Genomic DNA, 19506 nt, shown 5'->3' with positions numbered 1-19506 from the left:
CAGTGCGCATCATCATTTCACTCATGGGGGCTCATTTTTATTCAAAGTACTATAGAAACCTTTAGCAGAATTTACTAAAAATTTATGGTGGGGGCTGGAGACATGACTCAGTTTTTAAAATGTTTATCATACACCCATAAGTTTGAAACCCAGTGTCCACATTAGTTAAACAAAAACTAAGCCCAGACAGGCTGGGCATAAATAAGTGTATAATTCCAGTAGTAGAGAAGCAGGGTGAGGAGTATTCTGTGGCTTTCTGGCCAGCCAGTTTAGCAAAATCAATGAACTTCAAGTACTATGAGAGACTCTCTCTGAAAACAAAGTGGAAAGCAATTGAAAGAAGATACCCCACTTTGAATTTTAGCTCCCCCAGTCGCCCACACAAATTTCGTAGCCAATTAGCCTGCCACAAAGTTATTGAGATGTTGAGTCTATAGCAAAGGTCTCCATCACTATTGTAATATTCCCTAGCTCCTAGCCAGTGAAGCTTTTTCTTTAAAAAAATAATCAGGCTGGACCACATTCCTTCCTACACTTAGAAGATACTGTTTCCTGATAATGGTATCTTTTGTTTTGTTTTGTTCCATCACCCAGATGGCCCCTAGATTGTGACCACAGAAAGTGCTAATCGCTCTTCTTCCCTAGCAACAGACAATCAGCACACTCCAGGGGTTGCTCATGATCAAGTATCCCCCAGATGCCCAGGCCAGGACTGATTATGGTGTTGGTACCTAAAGTAAACCAATCATTTCAAAAGTCAATTTTCCTTACCCAATCATGTAATGCCAAGGCTTGGAAACTCCCTGCTTGTGGTTTTGCCCTTTAAAAACCTTGTTCCCCTAGACCTGAGGGCTGCACTCCTCCTGCTTTGGTAGGAAGTTTTGTGACCCGGGTTAGAGCTTGTATTGAATAAACACTCATGTGTTTGCAGCGTAGTCAATTCCTGGTGGTCTTTGGGGGTCTTTACTGATTCCATCTCTGTGGGTTCATATGTGTCTTGCTCAGTTGATTCAGAGAGCCTTGTTCTCCCGGTGTCCTCCATACCTTCCATCTCTTACACATCTTCTGTAGGATTTGCTGAGCTCTGAGAGGAGGGATTTGATGACTTGATGACGGCATCCCATTCAGAGCTGTGGGTTCCAAGGACTCTCTCTGTGTAATGTCTAGGATCTCTCCCATCTGCTGCAAGAGGAAACTTCTCTTATGACTGAATAGGGCTCTGCTCTACAACAACATATCATTAGTTCTTTTATTGATACACCTCTAAATATTTATCCAGTCTTACTCTTTTATTTCTGATTAAACATAATGTAATTTCTTCCTTTTCTTTCCTCCTTACAAGCCCTTCCATAAACCTCCCTCTTTGTCTTCTTTCAATTTAATGTCCTCTCTTTTTCTTTTCTTTTTCTTTCTTTTTTTTTTTTTTTTTGTAGTTAGTAAGTTTCTCCTCTTAGTCATTCCTCTATCCCCCCTCGCCTGCCCCTCCACCACCCTTGCAAATCCACCCCAGCACATCCAGTCTCCTCAGGACTATGTACTTCCTCTTTGTCAGTGGGTTTCACCCTGGGCCAGGATTGGTTGCACATTCCATTGATCTCTGCTCTATCTTAACCCCACCACCCATGATTGCTCCTCTCTCTGCAAGCCCTCTGTCCTCTTGCCTCCACTCACCCTACATCTGATCCCGACTCTATTCCCTCAGTGTTCCCTCTCCTATCCTGTTCCTTTCCTTCAACCACTTCTACTGACTATTTCTCCCTCTGAGTGAGATTCAAGCATCCTCCCTTGGGCCCTCCTTATTTCTTAGTTTCTTTGAATCTATAACTTGTAGTATGTCTATTTTGTACTATATGGCTGATACCTGCTTATAAGTGACTACATACCATGTGTGTCTTTCTGGGTCTGGGTTACCTCACTCAAGATTATGCTTTTTTTTTTTTTTTTTTTTAGTTCCACTCTTTTGAGCCTGCAAAGTTCATCATATCACTTTTTAACAGGTGAGTAATACTCCATTTTGTAAATTACCCCATTTTCTGTGTCTGTTCTGCTTGAAAACATTAAGAATGCCCTTAAGTGCTAGAAACTAATACGAAACAAACAAACAAAAATCCCACCTGAATTCTGATGTGATACAGCTTTAGAACTGTCTACATCATGAGCATTATTACTTAAAACAAAATTTTACTACATATTTTGGAGCCCATCTTTCCAGAATAAAGTCAGTTTTTACTCATTAAATTTTATAGTTCAAAAGATACTTTGTAAAACCTAATGAACCTAAATCCAAGAAAGCCAATGAATTACTACCTATGACAACCTAAAGAAACCTGTGGGAAACATCTCAAAATAAAACTTAGACATCAATATTGCACACTTCATCTTAGAATTTAGACTTGATAAATAGTTTATGTGTTTTTTCCATGTTCAGGTCTTACGTAATCTGATTTTGCATTTCTAGTAATTAGTGACTCTTCGTTACTGAATCTTTCATGGGAAGTTAATTACCCTTCTCTAACCCTCACCAAAATATATGCTAAAAAATTATTTTTTTAAACAGATCTTGCCTCAGGTTTATTTGTAAAAACAGCATAGGACAGTGGTCATCTGTAAATAGTGTGTAGGTGGGTGTGTCACACCAGTCCGTCTGTCTTCATATTAACAGAAGCCTTTCCTGCGGGGCCTTCACAGGGCCCTGGGCACCCTTGGGAGCCTGGGCTGGAGCTGAATCCTTGGCCTTAGCTAGAGCTGCGGCCTCTGCCTTGGTGTGAACCTCGGGCTGTGGCTGGCAGAGCCTATGACCCTTGGCCGTGTAGCTTCGAATCTGCTTCCCAAGCTTGGGGTGAGCGATGACAGCTGAGTTTGTGTATGGGGCCCTTTGGCAAGCCACAGGATTCACAACGGCCTTGATGGCCTCTGCTCGCGCACTCACTGCCTTTGCGTTGTTTGCCTGCATCTTCTTCAGGCTTGTGCTTCTTGGCAAAGCACATGTTCCTCAAGAACTTGGGGTCCACCCCTGTAAGAGATTCGTATCTTTGTGACCTGACCGGCGTTTCCTGATGCCATTTCTGAGCCATTTGTGGGACTGGTTGTGTGTGGTGTCGTTTGAAAGGAACAGGCTAGCTTTACAGGTTTCTTTATTAATTTTATACCCCATATTAAACTCCCAGTAAATTGAGACAAAACCCTCCCGGTTGCAAAGGAATGACCACCAGACTGGCAGTTTCGAGGTAACGTTGCCCCAGCAACCACTCCAAAGGTCTCCACCCCCTCAAAGGTCTCCACCCCCTCAAAGGTCTCCACCCCCTCAGAAGAATGTTCAGGCCTGCAGTATGAGATAGGGTCGCAACTATTCCAGATGGTCGCACCTCCCCAAGTTACACCAGGACATTCTGGGTGTAACTTGAAGATCAGATCAGATAGCTTCTAGATGTCCGGGACAGGACTGACTGGAACCAATCATTTTCTTTCTTTTTTTTTTTTTAATATTTTTATTTAACTTTATTTTATGTGCATTAGTGTGAAGGTGTCAGACCCCTTAGGATTACAGACAGTTGTGAGGTGCTGGGAATTGAACCAGGGTCCTTTGGAAGAACAGGCAGCACTCTTAACCACTGAGCCATCTCTCCAGCCCCAAACCAATCATTTTCAAAGTCAAGCACCCTATAGCCCTTCACCCAATCCTAAGCTGCCCAGCTTGCAAACCCTGCCTCTTCCCCCACCCCCAACGCTTCCTGTGCTTTTTCTTTAAAAAAAAAAAACAAAAACAAAAAAACAAACCCCAAGGCTTTTGTCTTTCAGGGCTGTTCCCTGCTGACTTGCAAAAGCAGCCCCATGGTGCTTTGACCTGGATAAACCTCTTGCATTTGCAACGATCCGTCTCTGAGTTTCCTTCAACCGCCTCTCTGACAACTGGGCTCCAGGTGGGCCTAACCAGTTCTTGGACTTGGCTCCACAGCGTCTGGGACCTGAAGAGAAAGATGAATTTCCATTTTTTTAATCAGGAAAATCCCTTTCCTGTGAGCATCTCAGATTTAAAAATTCAATTAGCTTTACTGTTTTTCTTCTTAGAGATTACTTACATTTTAATGCTATGAACATTAATGAGAATTCAAACCATTTATAGCTTTAATAAAACCTTTGAAGTCCAGCATGGTGGCACACTCCTTTAACCACAGCTCTTGGGAGGCAAAGGTGGATCTCTGTAAGTTCAAGGCCAGCCTGATCAACACAGCAAGTTCCAGACCAGCCAGGGAGCCTGAATAGTGAGATTGTCTTAACAAACAAAACATATCAGTAAGTTTTTATTTTTTTTACAAATACTATTCATTTCCCTTTCCTTCCACCACACTCTTTATTTAAATATTGTTCCCCTGTCTTTTGTGAGTTCAAATTCATTTCACTCTAAGAATTTTCCCAAACAGAATCTTTCAATGTTCAAAGCATCAGCACTTCTTGTTGCAGCCCTGACCAAGGGGTTTATATTTTATTTTATTTTATTTTTAATTGTGTGTTGGTATAATGTTCTTGTGGAATGTACCCTTGTTCATTCAAATGCTGATTTCTCTACCCCACTATCTGGTTTCAAACCAGACATTGCACTGTAATGCTTATTCTCAGCATCACCTGTCTCGAGTTTGTGTAAATGTGCCACCATTTGTTCTCTGTAATTGTCAATTAAACAACCAGCCAGTGCTGTGCAATGGAGAGAATAGGGTGGGACATCCTGATCCGGATGAGAGGAGAAGGAAGCAAGTGGGAGGAGGGGGAGAGCAAAGATTGTCAGGAGAGGTCTTCGAACCATGGGGAGAGATGAACCAGACCTAAGATATAACTAAAAGCAAGTATAATGGGTGAAATCTGAATGGGAGGAAACTATGCAGGCTTGGAGGTTTAGGATGGAGTAACTATTGCCCAGCATTGTGCTCTAAGTTAACTAAATACATCATAGTCTCTGTGTGGTGATTTCAGTATACTGCTGGTTTAGGAATAACCACTACCTAACTAAAAGATAAATCAGTAATAAATATTAATAACCCACAATAAATGGTGCTCAACTAATCTAAGTATCCACATCCTTTAAATCATATTTTATCATAATTTGGTGGGGGGAATAAGCTCCCAGTGATACAAGCCAAACTTAAAATCTAAAAACTCCTGGGTCAATTACTGTCTCTTTAAGAGAGACTTTTAAACAGGCCCAGGAGCAAAAGACTGTGGGCAGACCTGAGACTTAACATAGCAAAACTGGCTGCTGCTACAGTCTAACTGAGCGGTACCCAAGCATGGCTTCCTTATACTGTGGCTTGCTCAGAGCAACAACAGCAGCCGTGGCTGAAAAGAAAGGAACTGGAGGCAGAGAGACTTCTAGACAGAGCTTGGCCTAAAACTGCATCTAAAAATAAAATGCCATGGCAGAGGGTGTTTTAATCCCTTTTGGCTTTCTTTTGGTGGTCATAGTCATGGATCTGGTTGCAATATGTTTAATGATGATGGCTCTTCTCCATGCCTTCTCCAAGAAAGTTCAAGGAGAAAATGGGGAAAAAGCCAAGGAATGGAATACTAAGTTACAGACAATAGAAAGAGCACTCTTCCTAATAAAAATTAGATTAATAGCAGCTAAAATTCAAAGCTCTCTGGCTGCAAGATACTTGCCAGCTCTTTCTGGTAAGGGTCCGCCAATTCACTGTAACAACTAATTCCAAAAAATAACCAACTGGGCTTTGCTTGTTACATCCTAAATTGGCACAAATGACCCAAAACTTAAAATTTTCTTGTCTCTTTGCTTGATTTTCATTTAAAGGTTTTGGGTTACAATGATTTGAGGGAAAAAATATTTGAACAAGTTGGTAAAGGCACATGCCTTTAATCCCAACACAAAGTAAAAGGAAACAAGCAGATCTTTGAGTTCCAGATCAGCCTAATATACATAATAAAAGCCAGGGTTTTTTCAAACTCCTGCTGTTTAGCCACTTGCAGAGATGGTCTAAGATTCAAAATGGCAAATTTTCCTTAAGGTTACCATGTAAGTTCCTTTTTCTTAATAATAGATGTTATGTCCTTACTGTTCTAAAGGTTGGATTCACATCAATTTTAGGTTTATGCAAGGAGAGATAATGTCACACTGCTCTAAAAAGGATAGCCAATCCCCAAAACTCGTACTTCCACAGAACTGGTACAAAAGGGTATTTTGGCTTAAGAAATATGTTCTGTTGGTCAATGTAAGGACTCAAAATTAGGCTGGGAGACAAACATGGAAACTGAATGCCTCCCATGTCAAAAAACTTTTAAATGCTTACTAAATTAAGGTGTCACACTGTGCTGAAAGCTGGCTTATCCTTTCGAATGTGAGACATTTTTTATGAGGGACAAATGTTGGCCATGCTTGATGCAAAAAAGACACAGGAGGCTTACAAGTAGCAAAGTACATGCCAGCCTATTTAAGTCCTAGAAACTCAAATATTACAATTCGTATGTTTAAAAGGTAAAACTGTCTTGAAAAGTCATTGCTCTAATGCAGATTCTTCTGGTGGGGTCTCAGGATCTCTAATCCTTCCCTCTCTCCAAGTTACCATGACAACAGTGAGAAGCTGATCACCATTCCGAGCCTCCTGCGCACTAGACTGAAAAGCCACAGCACCCTTCCTGGGATACCTTACTAAAATGTGTATCTTGAGCTTAGCCATGAAGACACTCAGGTTGAGAGTTATTAAACACAAGTGAGAAAGCTGGTTGATGCACTTCAGCTGGGTGTGGAGGTAGCATCTGGCATCCCAGCTCTGGGGAAGGGGAGATGGGAGAGCCAAGAGTTCAAGGGCAGCCTGAACCCTGTGGGGCATCCAAGAAGAGCCTGTGCTAAGGGTGATCTGTTCCAAACCCAACAAAATGAAGTTGGGGTGGTGGCTCATAGCTCACCCTAGCACTCAGGAGGCAAGGCAGGTGGATCTCTGTGTGTTCCACGCTAGTTGGGGCTACAAAATGAGACCCTCTCCTCACAAAACAGTAACAATAGTGCACACCTTTATTTCCAGCACTCAGGAGGCAGAGGCAGCGGGATCTCTGAGTTCAAGGCCAACCTGTTCTACAGAGTGAGTTCCCAGATAGCCAGGGCTACACAGAGAAACCCTGTCTCAAAAAAACAAAACCAACCAACCAAACAACCAAACCAAATGATAAAATACCAAAAAAATAAACTCTGTCCAAACTAACAAAAAAACAATGAGGTAAAAAAAAAAACAACAAAAAACATTCACTGAACACTGAACCCCAGTGTCAGCTGGGTGTGCCCCAAGCCCAGGTTCAGCAACACGGTAAGCTCCTAGAGGGACTGCCCTTTGACCTGGGATGCCTGAGATAAAGACCCAGGTCAGCGAGAGGCTCCTCAGTGATGTCTTCTGCTCTGTCACCTGTCCCAGTGTCCCAGGCCGCTCCCTGTCCTTCCCGCATGCCCGGCTCAGCACCGTCCTCTGTTGCAATGCCTGACTGTGGCAGCTTCCAGAAAGCCAGGCCCCACCACCGCCACCGTGTGGAAACCGTCAAACAGCTGTGAAAACAGCAGGAGGCAGAACGCACTCCTGCTCCCTCAGCGCCCTCCAGCAGGGCCTCCACCCGCGCAGCGTCCTCCTCCTGGTGCTGTGGTGATCCCGGGAGAAGCAGCTTTAGGGAGAGGAGCTTGTCTGATCCCGGGCAGAGGAGGAGTCCATGACAGCGGGGAGGCCGCGGCTTCAGGAGCTCGGAGCAGCTGCTCGCAGCCCAGCCACAGGCCGCAGCGCTCAGGGCGCTTTCTCCACTGCACAGTCCGGGAGTCCTGGCCGGGGCACGGTCCCACCCACACTGGAGAGGGGCCTTGTCACACGTGCTAGGTGATCAAGACAACATCTGCAGACGTTCTCTGAGGCCAGCCCTAGTAGGGAGGCCTCACAGGTGTGCTGCGGCCTGTCACCCGAGGTTCTAGACTCCTGCCGACTGACAGCCTCCGCCCTACAGTTACCTAGCAACAGCACCTGCGGGTGGTTGAAAGTCACCTTGTCTGCGCTCGCTTCCCGAACAACTGAATCACAGTTTGTGGATGGGGCCTGGGCTTCATTTCTTTGAACAAATGTCTCAATGACTCCAAGGTGTCGCCATATTTTCTGCTTCGCATTAGATTTCTCTGTGTTCTGGATTCCTCTTCCATGCTGGGAATCAAACACAGGGGCTTTCCTGAGGTGGTAACACACTCATTCAATGCCAGTACTCAGCACCGGCAGGCACAAGTCTGTGAATCTAAGGTCAGTCTGGTCTCCATAGCAAGTTCAAGTCCAGCCAGGGCTACAGAGTGAGACCCTGTCATAAAGAGAAAAAGAAAGGTGCCCTAGGATGGCTCAGTAGCTAAGAGGATCTGGCTGTTCTTCCAGAGGACCCAGGTTTGGTTCCCAGCACCACTCAGATCTGACAACCCTCTGTAAATCTAACTCCTGCATCTCTGGGGCCCTCTCCTGGTCTGGATGTGCACCAGCCTGCAAGTGGTGACAGACTTACATGCAGGTAAAACACCAACACACACAAAATAAAAATTTAAAAATGTGTTTTAAGGGGCTGGAGAGACGGCTCAGAGGTTAAGAGCACTGTCTGCCCTTCTAAAGGTCCTGAGTTCAATTCCCAGCAACCACACGGTGGCTCACAACCATCTATAGTGAGATCTGGTGCCCTCTTCTGGTGTGCAGTTGTACATGCAGGCAGAATGCTATATAAATAATAAACAAATAAATGTTTTAAAAATAGAAAAGAAGCCAGGTGGTGTCGACACACAACTTTAATCCCAGCACTTGGGAGGCAGAGGCAAATGAATCTCTCTTAGTCTGAGGCCAGCCTGTGTACAGAGCAAGCTCCAGGACAGCCAGGGCTACAAGGAGAAATCCCTCCTCAGGAAAAAAAGAAAGGGTGGGTGGCTGGGGAGAGAGGCATTCAAGACATAAATCTTGGCAGCTGCCTGTGAAGGGAGCTGGAGAAGAGAAAGAGAACACAGGTGCACAAGTCATGGATGTCAGCACAACACCCATCACAGGGCAGACAAGCAGCCCCACTGGGTGGGGAGGGGGAGGGAGAGCTTTAAAAGAGAGCCAAGAAGCCCAGAGTGTCAAAGAAAGGAGGGCCAGGCCGAGTGCACGGAAGAAAGAAAAGTAGTGAAAAGCAAGGCAATAGGGACAGTTATGCTCCCTGGATGAAGAACCAGGCGGGGTTAGCCCTGCCTCTGCCACTCTGCGCATGGCTGTGAGGGGAGCACACTGCCAGAAACAGATGAGCCGCTCTGTGTCATTCCACAGTGTCAGAGTTAGCTGAAGAACAATCTCCAACATGCAGGCACTTCGTGACAGCAATCTGTCCTCTAATCTTCCTGCCGTGGTAGCGAGGCTGAGGAGGAGGAGGGCTCTTTTATTCCCATTTTAATTAGTAACAGGAGCCCTCACACCACACAGCACTCGGTAAATGCACCCTGTGTGTGCGCATGTGCGCCGGTGACAAAATGACGCGAGCTATAGGAGGCTGCAGAAATGGGCTAGAGAGAGCGGGCTGATGAGGACGCAGACGGGACTGCAGATCAGAACTCGGAAACAAATTAGGCCGCACGGACTACGCGACCTCCCGCCATCATTCCCCGCTTCTCACGGATGAGTGTGTTATCTGGACAGCACCGGCACTGGGTACAGAAATGACTGCAGCAGATGAGGGAGGGGCTCAGCTTCGCGCAAACACGACACCCTGTCTAATCCGGGACTCTGGGCTTCGCAGCTTTTGGGGTGTATAGGGCTTCCAAATTCAGCTCCCCATGAATTCTGAGGGCTGACTATGGATGTGATCCAGACCCGAGGCTCTTCTTAACCCCTTCACATTTCTGTTCATCATACTGATGTCTTTTTCTGTGTTTTTCGAAAGGGTCTCACTCTGTGACAGCAGCGGTCCCGGGCTTCCCTCCTGCCTCCTGCTTTACGCTGAGATGACACCCATGAGCCACCATGCTGGCCGCCTTTGTGGCTTAACTAATAACTTTCACTTCTCCATTTTTCACACCATTGACAAAGAGTTTCCCCCACAGCGGTGTAGGGAGGAGAGGTCAGGCACTGATCACAGACGTGCAAACTGATCACAGACGTGCAAACTCGGTTACTCTGCTTAGGCGTGCAAACTTGAAGACTTCACACGGATCTCCCCAGCATCTGCCCACAGACGGCTCTGCTGAGCCCGGGGTTTTCAGGGACCGTGACATTCTCCTATTCATTGAAGATCCGGAGGCTGTAGATTCTGGTGTCAGATGAGAAGCAGGCGAGGGAAACAGAATCCTGCTCTCAGCCTATGGTTGTGACTTGGAGGGGCGCTGTGGCACAGGCTTTGAGAAGGAACCGCAAGGGACCGAATGGGAGTAGCTCATGTTTACAGATCTCAGCCGTTCCTCTCCGGTCCACAGACGTCTACTAAGGTCTTTGGGGTGGAGGCTGCTGCTGAGGCTGTCAAGGGGCATCTGTGCTTCACTGGATCTGCCTCTTAGGGCCTAGTGACTGATTCAGTTACTGTGTTTTCTGTTTGTCAGTTTCCCTAGAAGAGCACATGGTGAATGAGCACTGCCTTGTATGTAACGCAGTGGTTCTTAATTTGTGGGTCGCTCCCCCTTTGGTGGTTGGCTGACCCTTTCACAGGGGTCTTCTAAGACTGTCTGCATCAGATGTTTACATAAATATCTGTATCAGATATTTACATTACAATTCATAACAATTATTCACCGTAAGACACAGGCAATTAACATGAAGCCCGTGAGCAAGGCAAACCCGTTTGCCTCTCTAAATAAAAGATCTAGTATCTAGTAGTTCTTACTAGCTAATGAATTGACCAATGAACTAACAGTGGATCTAATTGTCTGCTCTTTAACTGCAAAGCTACCAGTAGCTTCGCTTAGCCATCAATGTGATCAGAGACCCGAGAAGGATAAATTATAAGCCAAATAAATGTACTAATCAGAATGACAGTGATGACTACTCAGTTCACCGCCTAGGCAGTGTCCCTGGCTCCTGTGGTCTCATGTCATCATGAGAAGAGGTGGTCCAGCCATCAGGCACAGAAGATGAGAGACTGTTTCTGTGGAGAAAGGAACACGAGAGATTGACCTCCCTCATCTTCAGCAACATGAAACTATGACTCTCCAGGTGTCCACAGCTTTGTCCACAGTGTAGGCTGGGTCCTAGCGATGGGCCAGTTGGGGCAGTCTTGCCCAGTGGTTAGCATGCCACAGTCCAGATTTGTGTTGTGCCCAAATCTTCTTGGAGAACTTGGGGAGCTCTGCCAGGATTTTGGGACTCTGTCATAAGAAGCTTACACATGTTAAAATGCCATATTCTGCAGAGAGGGCCAGCATATGAGTTACTCTTTGTCCATTTCTATTTATCTACTCTAAATTACATCCTGCAAAACAGAATGCCATAATTCTGGCATATTCCTTAGATAAGTGTTTTAAGACCATATCTATTTTAAGTAGATTAGATATACATAGGCAAACATCATAGTTACCCATTCTAGGCCTAACCTTGAAAACAAGCAAAAGACTAGTTAAAACTCAATCTTGTAACCAACTGCAGTCATTAGCATAACTTTAAATATCTTTCTAAGCTAAAATCAAAGCAAAACTCTCAATCATATACAGTTCATATAGAGGCTTAGCAAATCTTGCTGATCCTACCACACTGCATTAAAGCTAAACAGCAAAAAGCTTAAAGGACAAAAGTTTCACTTAGCAGTAAGCAGGGAACTGAACACAGCTGGCAGCCCTCGACAAAGATGGCGATGAAACCATAGTTCCACCCTCTTTACCCCTGAACCAACATGGGGGCTAGCCACGTGTTGTTACAGGCTGTGGCCGGCAATATATAATGTAGCCATTAGGTGTCATTGATGGTGTTGCCACCTCCCATGATGTAGCGCTGTGTAGCATTTACAGTTCCCCATAACCAAGTGAGCAAATACATTTTAGAACCAAGTGCATAACAGAACAGCATAGAACAATTTTAAACTGTACTTAGACTATTCTGGCCACTCCAAACCTATCAGCCAGAAAGAAACAGCATTAATCCATCCACTAAGGAACTGGCAGTCAGGCATATAGTTCATATAATGGTATGAATGAATACAACCCTGTATAACCCTGGGCTAACAAGGAGCTGCAGTTCTCTTCCCCCTTTAAAGAGCATAAGAAAACATTTTGCACTGAAGAATCACCAGCCTTTTAAATGAAGGGCAACATATTTTACAGTTCTTTCTTAAATCATATTTGCAGGTATGAAAAACCAAAGCAAATATAGTTCGTATGCCCTCTGGCTTTCCATTCATATTCTGACCTTCCATCACATTTTATATACCTTCAGGTTAGGCTTTTCCAAGATCCGTTCTTCTGGTTTTAAACAGACATTTTTATTTTAGACAAGCTATTCTTTTCTTTTCTTTATTATCCCAGTCTCATGCTTTCTCTCTTGCTTTTCAGACAACATAAAACCTTCCATCAAAATTTTTTTCATCATTTCTTTACTAAGTCATTCCATAGGTTTTTACCATCGTGACATGATGCACTGTAAAAACTGCAATTTTCGGGGCTGGAGAGATGGCTCAGTGGTTAAGAGTGCTGTCTGCTCTTCCAAATGGAACCGGATTCAATTCCCAGCACCCACACGGCTGCTCAAAACTATCTGTAATGCTAGTTCCAAGGGATCTGACACCTTCACACTAATGTGCATAAAATAAAAATTAAAAAAAAAACCCTGCAATTTTCTTAATTGGCTCAAACAGTATGACTTGATTTCCTTTGGTAAAATTAATAAAATAAATACCAAGGTCTTTTGTCCTCCCCCAAAGGGTTGTGAAACTGTTCCAGGTTCTTTGTTAGACTGCCCAAGGTCATTATTTTAAAATGCTTGATAAACTTTAAAATGTTTTATAGCCTTAAATACATTTTTAGAAGAAATCTGTTTTTGCAATATTAAAATAAGTCCCCCTTTCAGGAGTGAAGTCACAAAGCATAACCATAATTTTAAAAGTCAAAACCAAAGTTTGCCAGTGCAAACAATCCAATCTCTAAAATCAATACCAATGTAAAATGAGACTTGCCTCCTCAGTCTAAAAGGAGATAGGATGATAAACAGAATTCATTACCACTAAGAGGTTCTGTAATTTTTCTTTTCCTTTGCTCTGCCCCACACCACGTGGCAATTTCAAGATGGTAGAGTCACATCACATGGCAGGCCGCATGGTTGCTATTTAAAAACATCTGTGCTTCTAGAGATCTTACAAACACATATGCACACATATATATGTTCTAAACAAGAGTTTAAATTTAACCTTTAAACATATCCAGTAACTCTTAATCTATAACCAAGACATACAGAGTATAGTAACCATTTAAGATCAGTCAGAGATAAACATGCAATGGCCACATGTACATTTAAACAGACAGAAAAAACTTGTCTTACTCCATCCAGCTATAATTTCAAGCACTTTGTCCCATCAACCTGGGAAGGCGAGCTCTGCCTGCCCGAGGCATGCTCCCACCAGCCACCCAAGCTTATAGTGTTGGGAGCATGAGACAGGCAGAGTCACCATGGTGCACAGCTGTTTGGTCACCTGCCTATTGAGACCACCATAAACAAACAAACAAACTCATAAAATAGCAACTCAACAAAACAAGGTACTGGTACAATGTGCACAAAAAGAAAAGAAGAGGAAGGAGAAACCGACGGGATAGAGGCCTGTCTCTCAATGGGCTCTCTGCTGTGTTCCATAGGGGTGGCCTGCCCCAAAATTGGGCTCCACCCAATTGTGCCAGAGACTAAAATGGCAGCCTGTCATTCTGCCAGACCAGTTGATCTGAGTTCGCTGTCACTGCTGGGGTGCTCGCCACCCTTGCAGCTCCTGATGTGGCAGGGAAGGAGAAAGCAGAAACTGGTTCTGGGACAGGCAGAATCTGCCCTGAAGAGGTTTCTCATAAACAGAAAGACAGACACAGACTGAGTGGCTGTAAAGCCTTATTGAAGCTCAGACCCACAGACCTTCAGATTCCCGCTCTGGTTTCCCTGCCACGGAAGCCCAGAGCAGTGGGTGGGTTCTCTCTGCACCACCTTCCAACATTGGGACTCTATCCAAGTGTCCACCAAAAGAAACTGATGAAGCCAGATATATCTTTCTGAGTTCAGCCAATGTTATTAGCCAGCACGTCTGCCTATAATCTTACTTTGCTACACTCACAGATATGGACTTTTGGAAGAGAGAACAGAAACTAGACACATGAACACTGCACAGAGACACAAAGATACTCACCACCCAGCATAAGACCCTCTGGGTCAGGGTCCTAGAGTTTTGTTGGGGATCCCAGAGGAGCCCTCAAATGTTATGCCCAGTTCGTGAGACTCCCAACAACCACCAGGAATTGACTCCAATGCAAATCACATGAGGGTTTATTGAGTAGAAGCTCGAGTCCAGGTCGCAAAACCTCCTGTAGAAGCAAAGAGGAATGCAAGGGTGAGAGGCAGTCTAGGGGAACAAGGTTTTTAAAGGGAAAGACCACAAGCAGTGGGTTACATGCCTTGGTGTTACATGATTGGGTAAGGGAAATTGACTTTTGAAATGATTGGTTTACTTTAGGAACCAAGTCCATAAACGGTCTGGCCTGGCCATCTGGGTAGGTTGCCAGGAGACAGTATCTCTTTAAGTGGTTCTGACCAGGCCATCTGGGTCAGTTTCCCAGCAACTGTAACTCTAGTGGGCAGGAAAAGAATGCAGTAAGGCTGGTTACTCCCCACAGGTGGCTGGACATGTCTTCATCTGTCTGGCCTTTGTTCAGACTTGTTCTTTAAACTTTAATTCAATAACCAAAACAAAACAAAAACTAATTTTTAATTCTTTATTCTCTCACAAGCACATTAGAAGATCATGAGGTCTCCTGACAGTGGGAAAAGGAGAGGCTTGGTCGGAGAAGCATTCCTATGGAAACTCACCAAGTCATTATCTTAAAAGACAAAATAAAATGGCGGTGTGCTGTATAGTTTTATGTCACTTGACGCCAGCTAAAGTCATCTGCGCAGAAGAACCTCCGTAAGCCTATAGGGCATATTCTTATTAGTGCTTGACGGGGGAGGATGCAGACTGAGGGTGGGGCTATCCCTGGGCTGGTGGTCCTGGGTTCTGTAAGAAGCACCTCAGCAAGTCACAGGAGCAAGCCAGTAAGCAGCACCCCTCCTCGATGGCCTCCGCATCAGCTCCTGCCTCGGGTGCATGTCCTGACCTCCTTCCATGATGAACAGTGCTGTGGAAGTACAAAGCTGAATGAACCTTTTCCTCCCTAACTTGCTTTTTGGTTTTCGGTCATGGCGTTTCTTTATTTTGTTTTTGTTTTCCTAGATAGGATTTCTCTGTGTAGTGCTGGCTGTTCTGGAACTCACTCTGTAGACCAGGCTGGCCTTAAATTTAAAGCTCCACCTGCCTCTGCCCCACCCCCACTCTCCACTAGTGCTGGGATTAAAGGCCCACACCACCACTGCCCAGCGTTGTCGGTATAGCAATAGTAACTCTAACTAAGACAGGGAGGGATTCAGTGTGAGCCTGAGAGGGAACAGGTGGAGCACAAGGGGCCTGGCAGCATTCACCTTTTGTCCCAGAGCTCCGCAGGTAGAGGCAGGCAGATCTCTGAGATACTGTCCAGCCTGGTCTACACAGTGAGATCCTGTGGGAAAAAAAAAAAGCCCTCTTCTGGCATGCAGGCATACATGCAGACAGAACATTCATACACTAAACAAATAAAACAGCAAAAAAAAAAAAAAACAAGCCATAAATAAACTTTAAAAAAATTCCTTTTCATACAATATATTTGAGAATATTCTTTCCCCTCCCCCAACTCCTTCTAGAGCCTTCATCTCCCTATTCACCCAACTTCATGGTCTTTCTTTCTAAAAAAAACAAAAGACAAAACAAAACTTAAATTAAAAAAAATTCATAGCTGGGCAGTGGTGGCACACACCTTAATCTCAGCACACCAGAGGCAGAGGCTAAACCTTATCTTGAAAGACACACACAGAGGAAGCCACTGAAAAGAACCCTTAAAAATTGTGATAAGGATGCTGTGGTGTAGCTCTTTACTGTTGGTGTCTTCTGGCAGGGGCTTGGGTAAAGAAGGACTCGGTTTTGTTTAAGGGGCTGGCCACTGGGAGTTTGGCCATGCTCCAGTGAGGATATTGGCAACACAAATTGGACTTGGTACTTTTTCCTTTTTTGGTTTTTCTTTTTATTTTTTCTTTTGTTTTTTGTTTTGTTTGTTTGTTTGTTTGTTTTTAGAGACAGGGTTTCTCTGTGTAGCCTTGGCTGTCCTGGACTTACTTTGTAAACCAGGCTGTCCTCAAACTCACATCAATCCACCTGCCTTTGCCTCCCTAAGTGCTGGGATTACGGGTATACACCACCACTCCTGGCTTTTTCTTCTTTTGTTTTGGGGGAGGTCATAAGGGTGGGAGTGGACCCGAGAGAACTGGGAAATAAGTGTGATCGGGGGCATTATGTAAAATTTCCAAATAATTAACAAAAAATATTATATAATAAAAAAAGATTTCAGTCATTTTATCAAGCACTTTGATTTTTTTAAAAGATTTATTTATATAGTATTCTGCCTGCATGCCAGAAGAGGGCACCAGATCTCACTATAGATGGTTGTGAGCCACCATGTGGTTGCTGGGAATTGAACTCAGGACCTTTGAAAGAACAGCCTGTGTTCTTAACCTCTGAGACATCTTTCCAGCCTGCACTTTTTTAATAATCTATTTTATTTTATGTGCATTGGTGTGAAGGTGTCAGATCCCTTGGAATTGGGGTTACAGACAGTTGTGAACTGACATGTGAGTTCTGGGAATTGAACCTGAGTCCTTTGGAAAATCAGACAGTGCTCCTAACCACTGAGCCATCTTTCCAGCCCCTTTGATTTTTTTTTTTACCTCATTCCTTTAAAGCCACCTGTTTAACTTTTCAGTAAGTATGCTAATCATTTTACTCACTCTATTTGTCTTTACAACTCAAAACACAGAAATACATAATTGTCCCAAATAGATTTACTATGATGTAATACATTATCTGTAAACTTTAAGATATATATTTGTAATCCTTGAAGCAGGATTTTATGTCATTGGGTTTTTTGAAACAAGGCTTCTCTGTGTTGCCCTGGCTGTATTCACTCTGTAGTCAGAGATCCACCTGTCTCTGTCTCTCATGTGCTGAGATTAAAGATGAGCGCCAGCAAGCCAGACTCCTTGAAGAAGGTTTTTAAAGTCACTTAAAAAAAAAAAAAGTTCAGTGGGCTGAAGAGATGGCTCAGTGTTTAAGAATATTTGTTGCTGTTATGGAGGACCCAGGTTCAATTCCCAACACCCAGCAAGATGACTGGAGACCATCTGTAACTCCTAGATACTCACATAGCATATATTTTCATAACCATAAAATAAATATTTTTAAAATTAATAAAAATATTTATAGTTGTACCTTCTTCTTCTTCTTCTTCTTCTTCTTCTTCTTCTTCTTCTTCTTCTTCACTTCTGTATGTACAGGTGCTCTACCTGATGTACATCTGGGTACCACGTGTGTTGTCTAGTGAGTCTAGAGGTGGAGGAGAATCGGATGCTCTGGAACTGGACTTACAGGTGGTACTGAGCCATCTCTCACTAGCCCCTAGAACTGTATCTTACATAGGTTTGGCTACCATATAGACCTTGAAAAACCTGTCTGTTCACTTGTGTGTTTTATTTGTTTTGTTCTGTTTTTGTTCGTTTGTTTGTTTGTTTGTTTGAGGCAAAGTTTCTCTGTGTAGCCCTGGCCATTCTGGACCTCACTCTAGACCAGGCTCACAGAGATATGCCTGCCTTGGCCTCCCAAGTGCTGGGATTAAAGGCATGTGCTACCAGACCTAGCTCATTTGTTTGGTTGGTTTTTGAGACAGAGTTTCTCTGTGTGTAGCTCTGTCTGTCCTGGACTCTGGATCATTCGTATTAAAGATCCTGGGGAGGCAGACTTTTTTGAGCAACTCATTTAACTGGTGGCAGGGGTCAAAAGCTATTTAAACCTCTAGGAGCAGGTAGAAGCTTCCAGGATGAGTGTACACCATTGGCTGGGGCTAAAATGCTGGGAATGCTTTATTTGCATGAAGAGGAATGCTTGTTGGTCATGAGTTTGTAAGGAGAGAGAAAAAGCTCAATCTGGGTGTGACTTCCTCTGGTGAGCAAGGGTGGGGGGTCACAGTGTATGTCCAGATATTAAGGTCACCAAAGACCACCAAGAACCCGACCATGTGTGCAAGAGCAAAGAACTTCATTAGGGCTTAAGCTTGGTCTTTCCACCATCATCAACACAGTGGATCGGAGAGCCCCAAGCAGCTGCAATGCAGGGTTTTTATTGGGGTTTGAGCATGAACTGGGAATTTCCAACTTAGCAGTTACAACTGGATGACATTCAGCAAGGGCAAGGTTGTTAAAAAGTGATTGGCTAACTAACATAACGTTGAGGCAGCTATTTATAGACCTCAGGAATGTTGGGTCTGCCCAGCACAGATGCCCCACCCTGAGATAAGATTCCTTCCTATTCTTTTCCTATTCTCATGGTTACCTCCAGGCTATTGCTTGGGTGGGGAATTTTATGGTTTTCTTATTCCTGGAATTGGTGAATTATGGCCTAGTTCCTGGGACTGATGACTTCGGCTGGCTGGTGTGTGTATGTCAGGCCTGGTCCTTTCATTTCCTCCTCAGACAGGATACAATCTCAAATCTTTGAGATGGGTCCAAGGGCTGGTATTGAGACTTTTTCCTAATGCTAGGCATAATCGTGCAAGGGGCACAAAGCATGACTAGAGGAAAGAGAACTAAGGGCCAATTTTCTGGTTTGTCAATTGACATTATAGGAATCCATTCCTTATGCCAGGGAGCCCCTTTTGACTTAATATTTCAGCCTGTTAGGTAGGATAAAGGCTGATGAATTTCTCTTCTGTAGTTTCTTCAAGCTGACATTAGGATGAAGATACTGGGGACCCAGGAAGGCTGAAAGGCTAGTCAAAAGCTAAACAATGAGGCACTTATCAAAACCATGTAATTAGCAATCCAGTTGAAGAGACATGGAGCCATCACATTGGCTGGACTGGTTTGCATCAGCTTTCAGCAACTCGAGATCTCAGCTCACTGATCCCTGAATGGAGTCTGTCAGCCAGGTGAAAACCTGCTGAGACAGGTTTAGACTAGAGGTATAAGTTAAAATTAGTCTAGTAATTAGGGGAAGTGAGGAATCGCAAGGCCAAGGGGAAAATCTCATTTCAAAATCAGGCAGGTATACTCATGGAAAAAGCAGGAAAGAAGTGTCTGCAAGACAGCAGGAGTGGACTCATGCCATTAAGACCTACTAAAAGCTATGGCTTTAGGTCAGAGATCTACACATTAGACAGATGTTTTTAGCATGATGAGAAACAACTTTAAGTCT

This window comes from Meriones unguiculatus, chromosome 1 (genome assembly GCF_030254825.1).
Source record: "Meriones unguiculatus strain TT.TT164.6M chromosome 1, Bangor_MerUng_6.1, whole genome shotgun sequence".
Classification (NCBI taxonomy): Eukaryota; Metazoa; Chordata; class Mammalia; order Rodentia; family Muridae; genus Meriones; species Meriones unguiculatus.
This window is presented reverse-complemented; position numbering follows the sequence as displayed.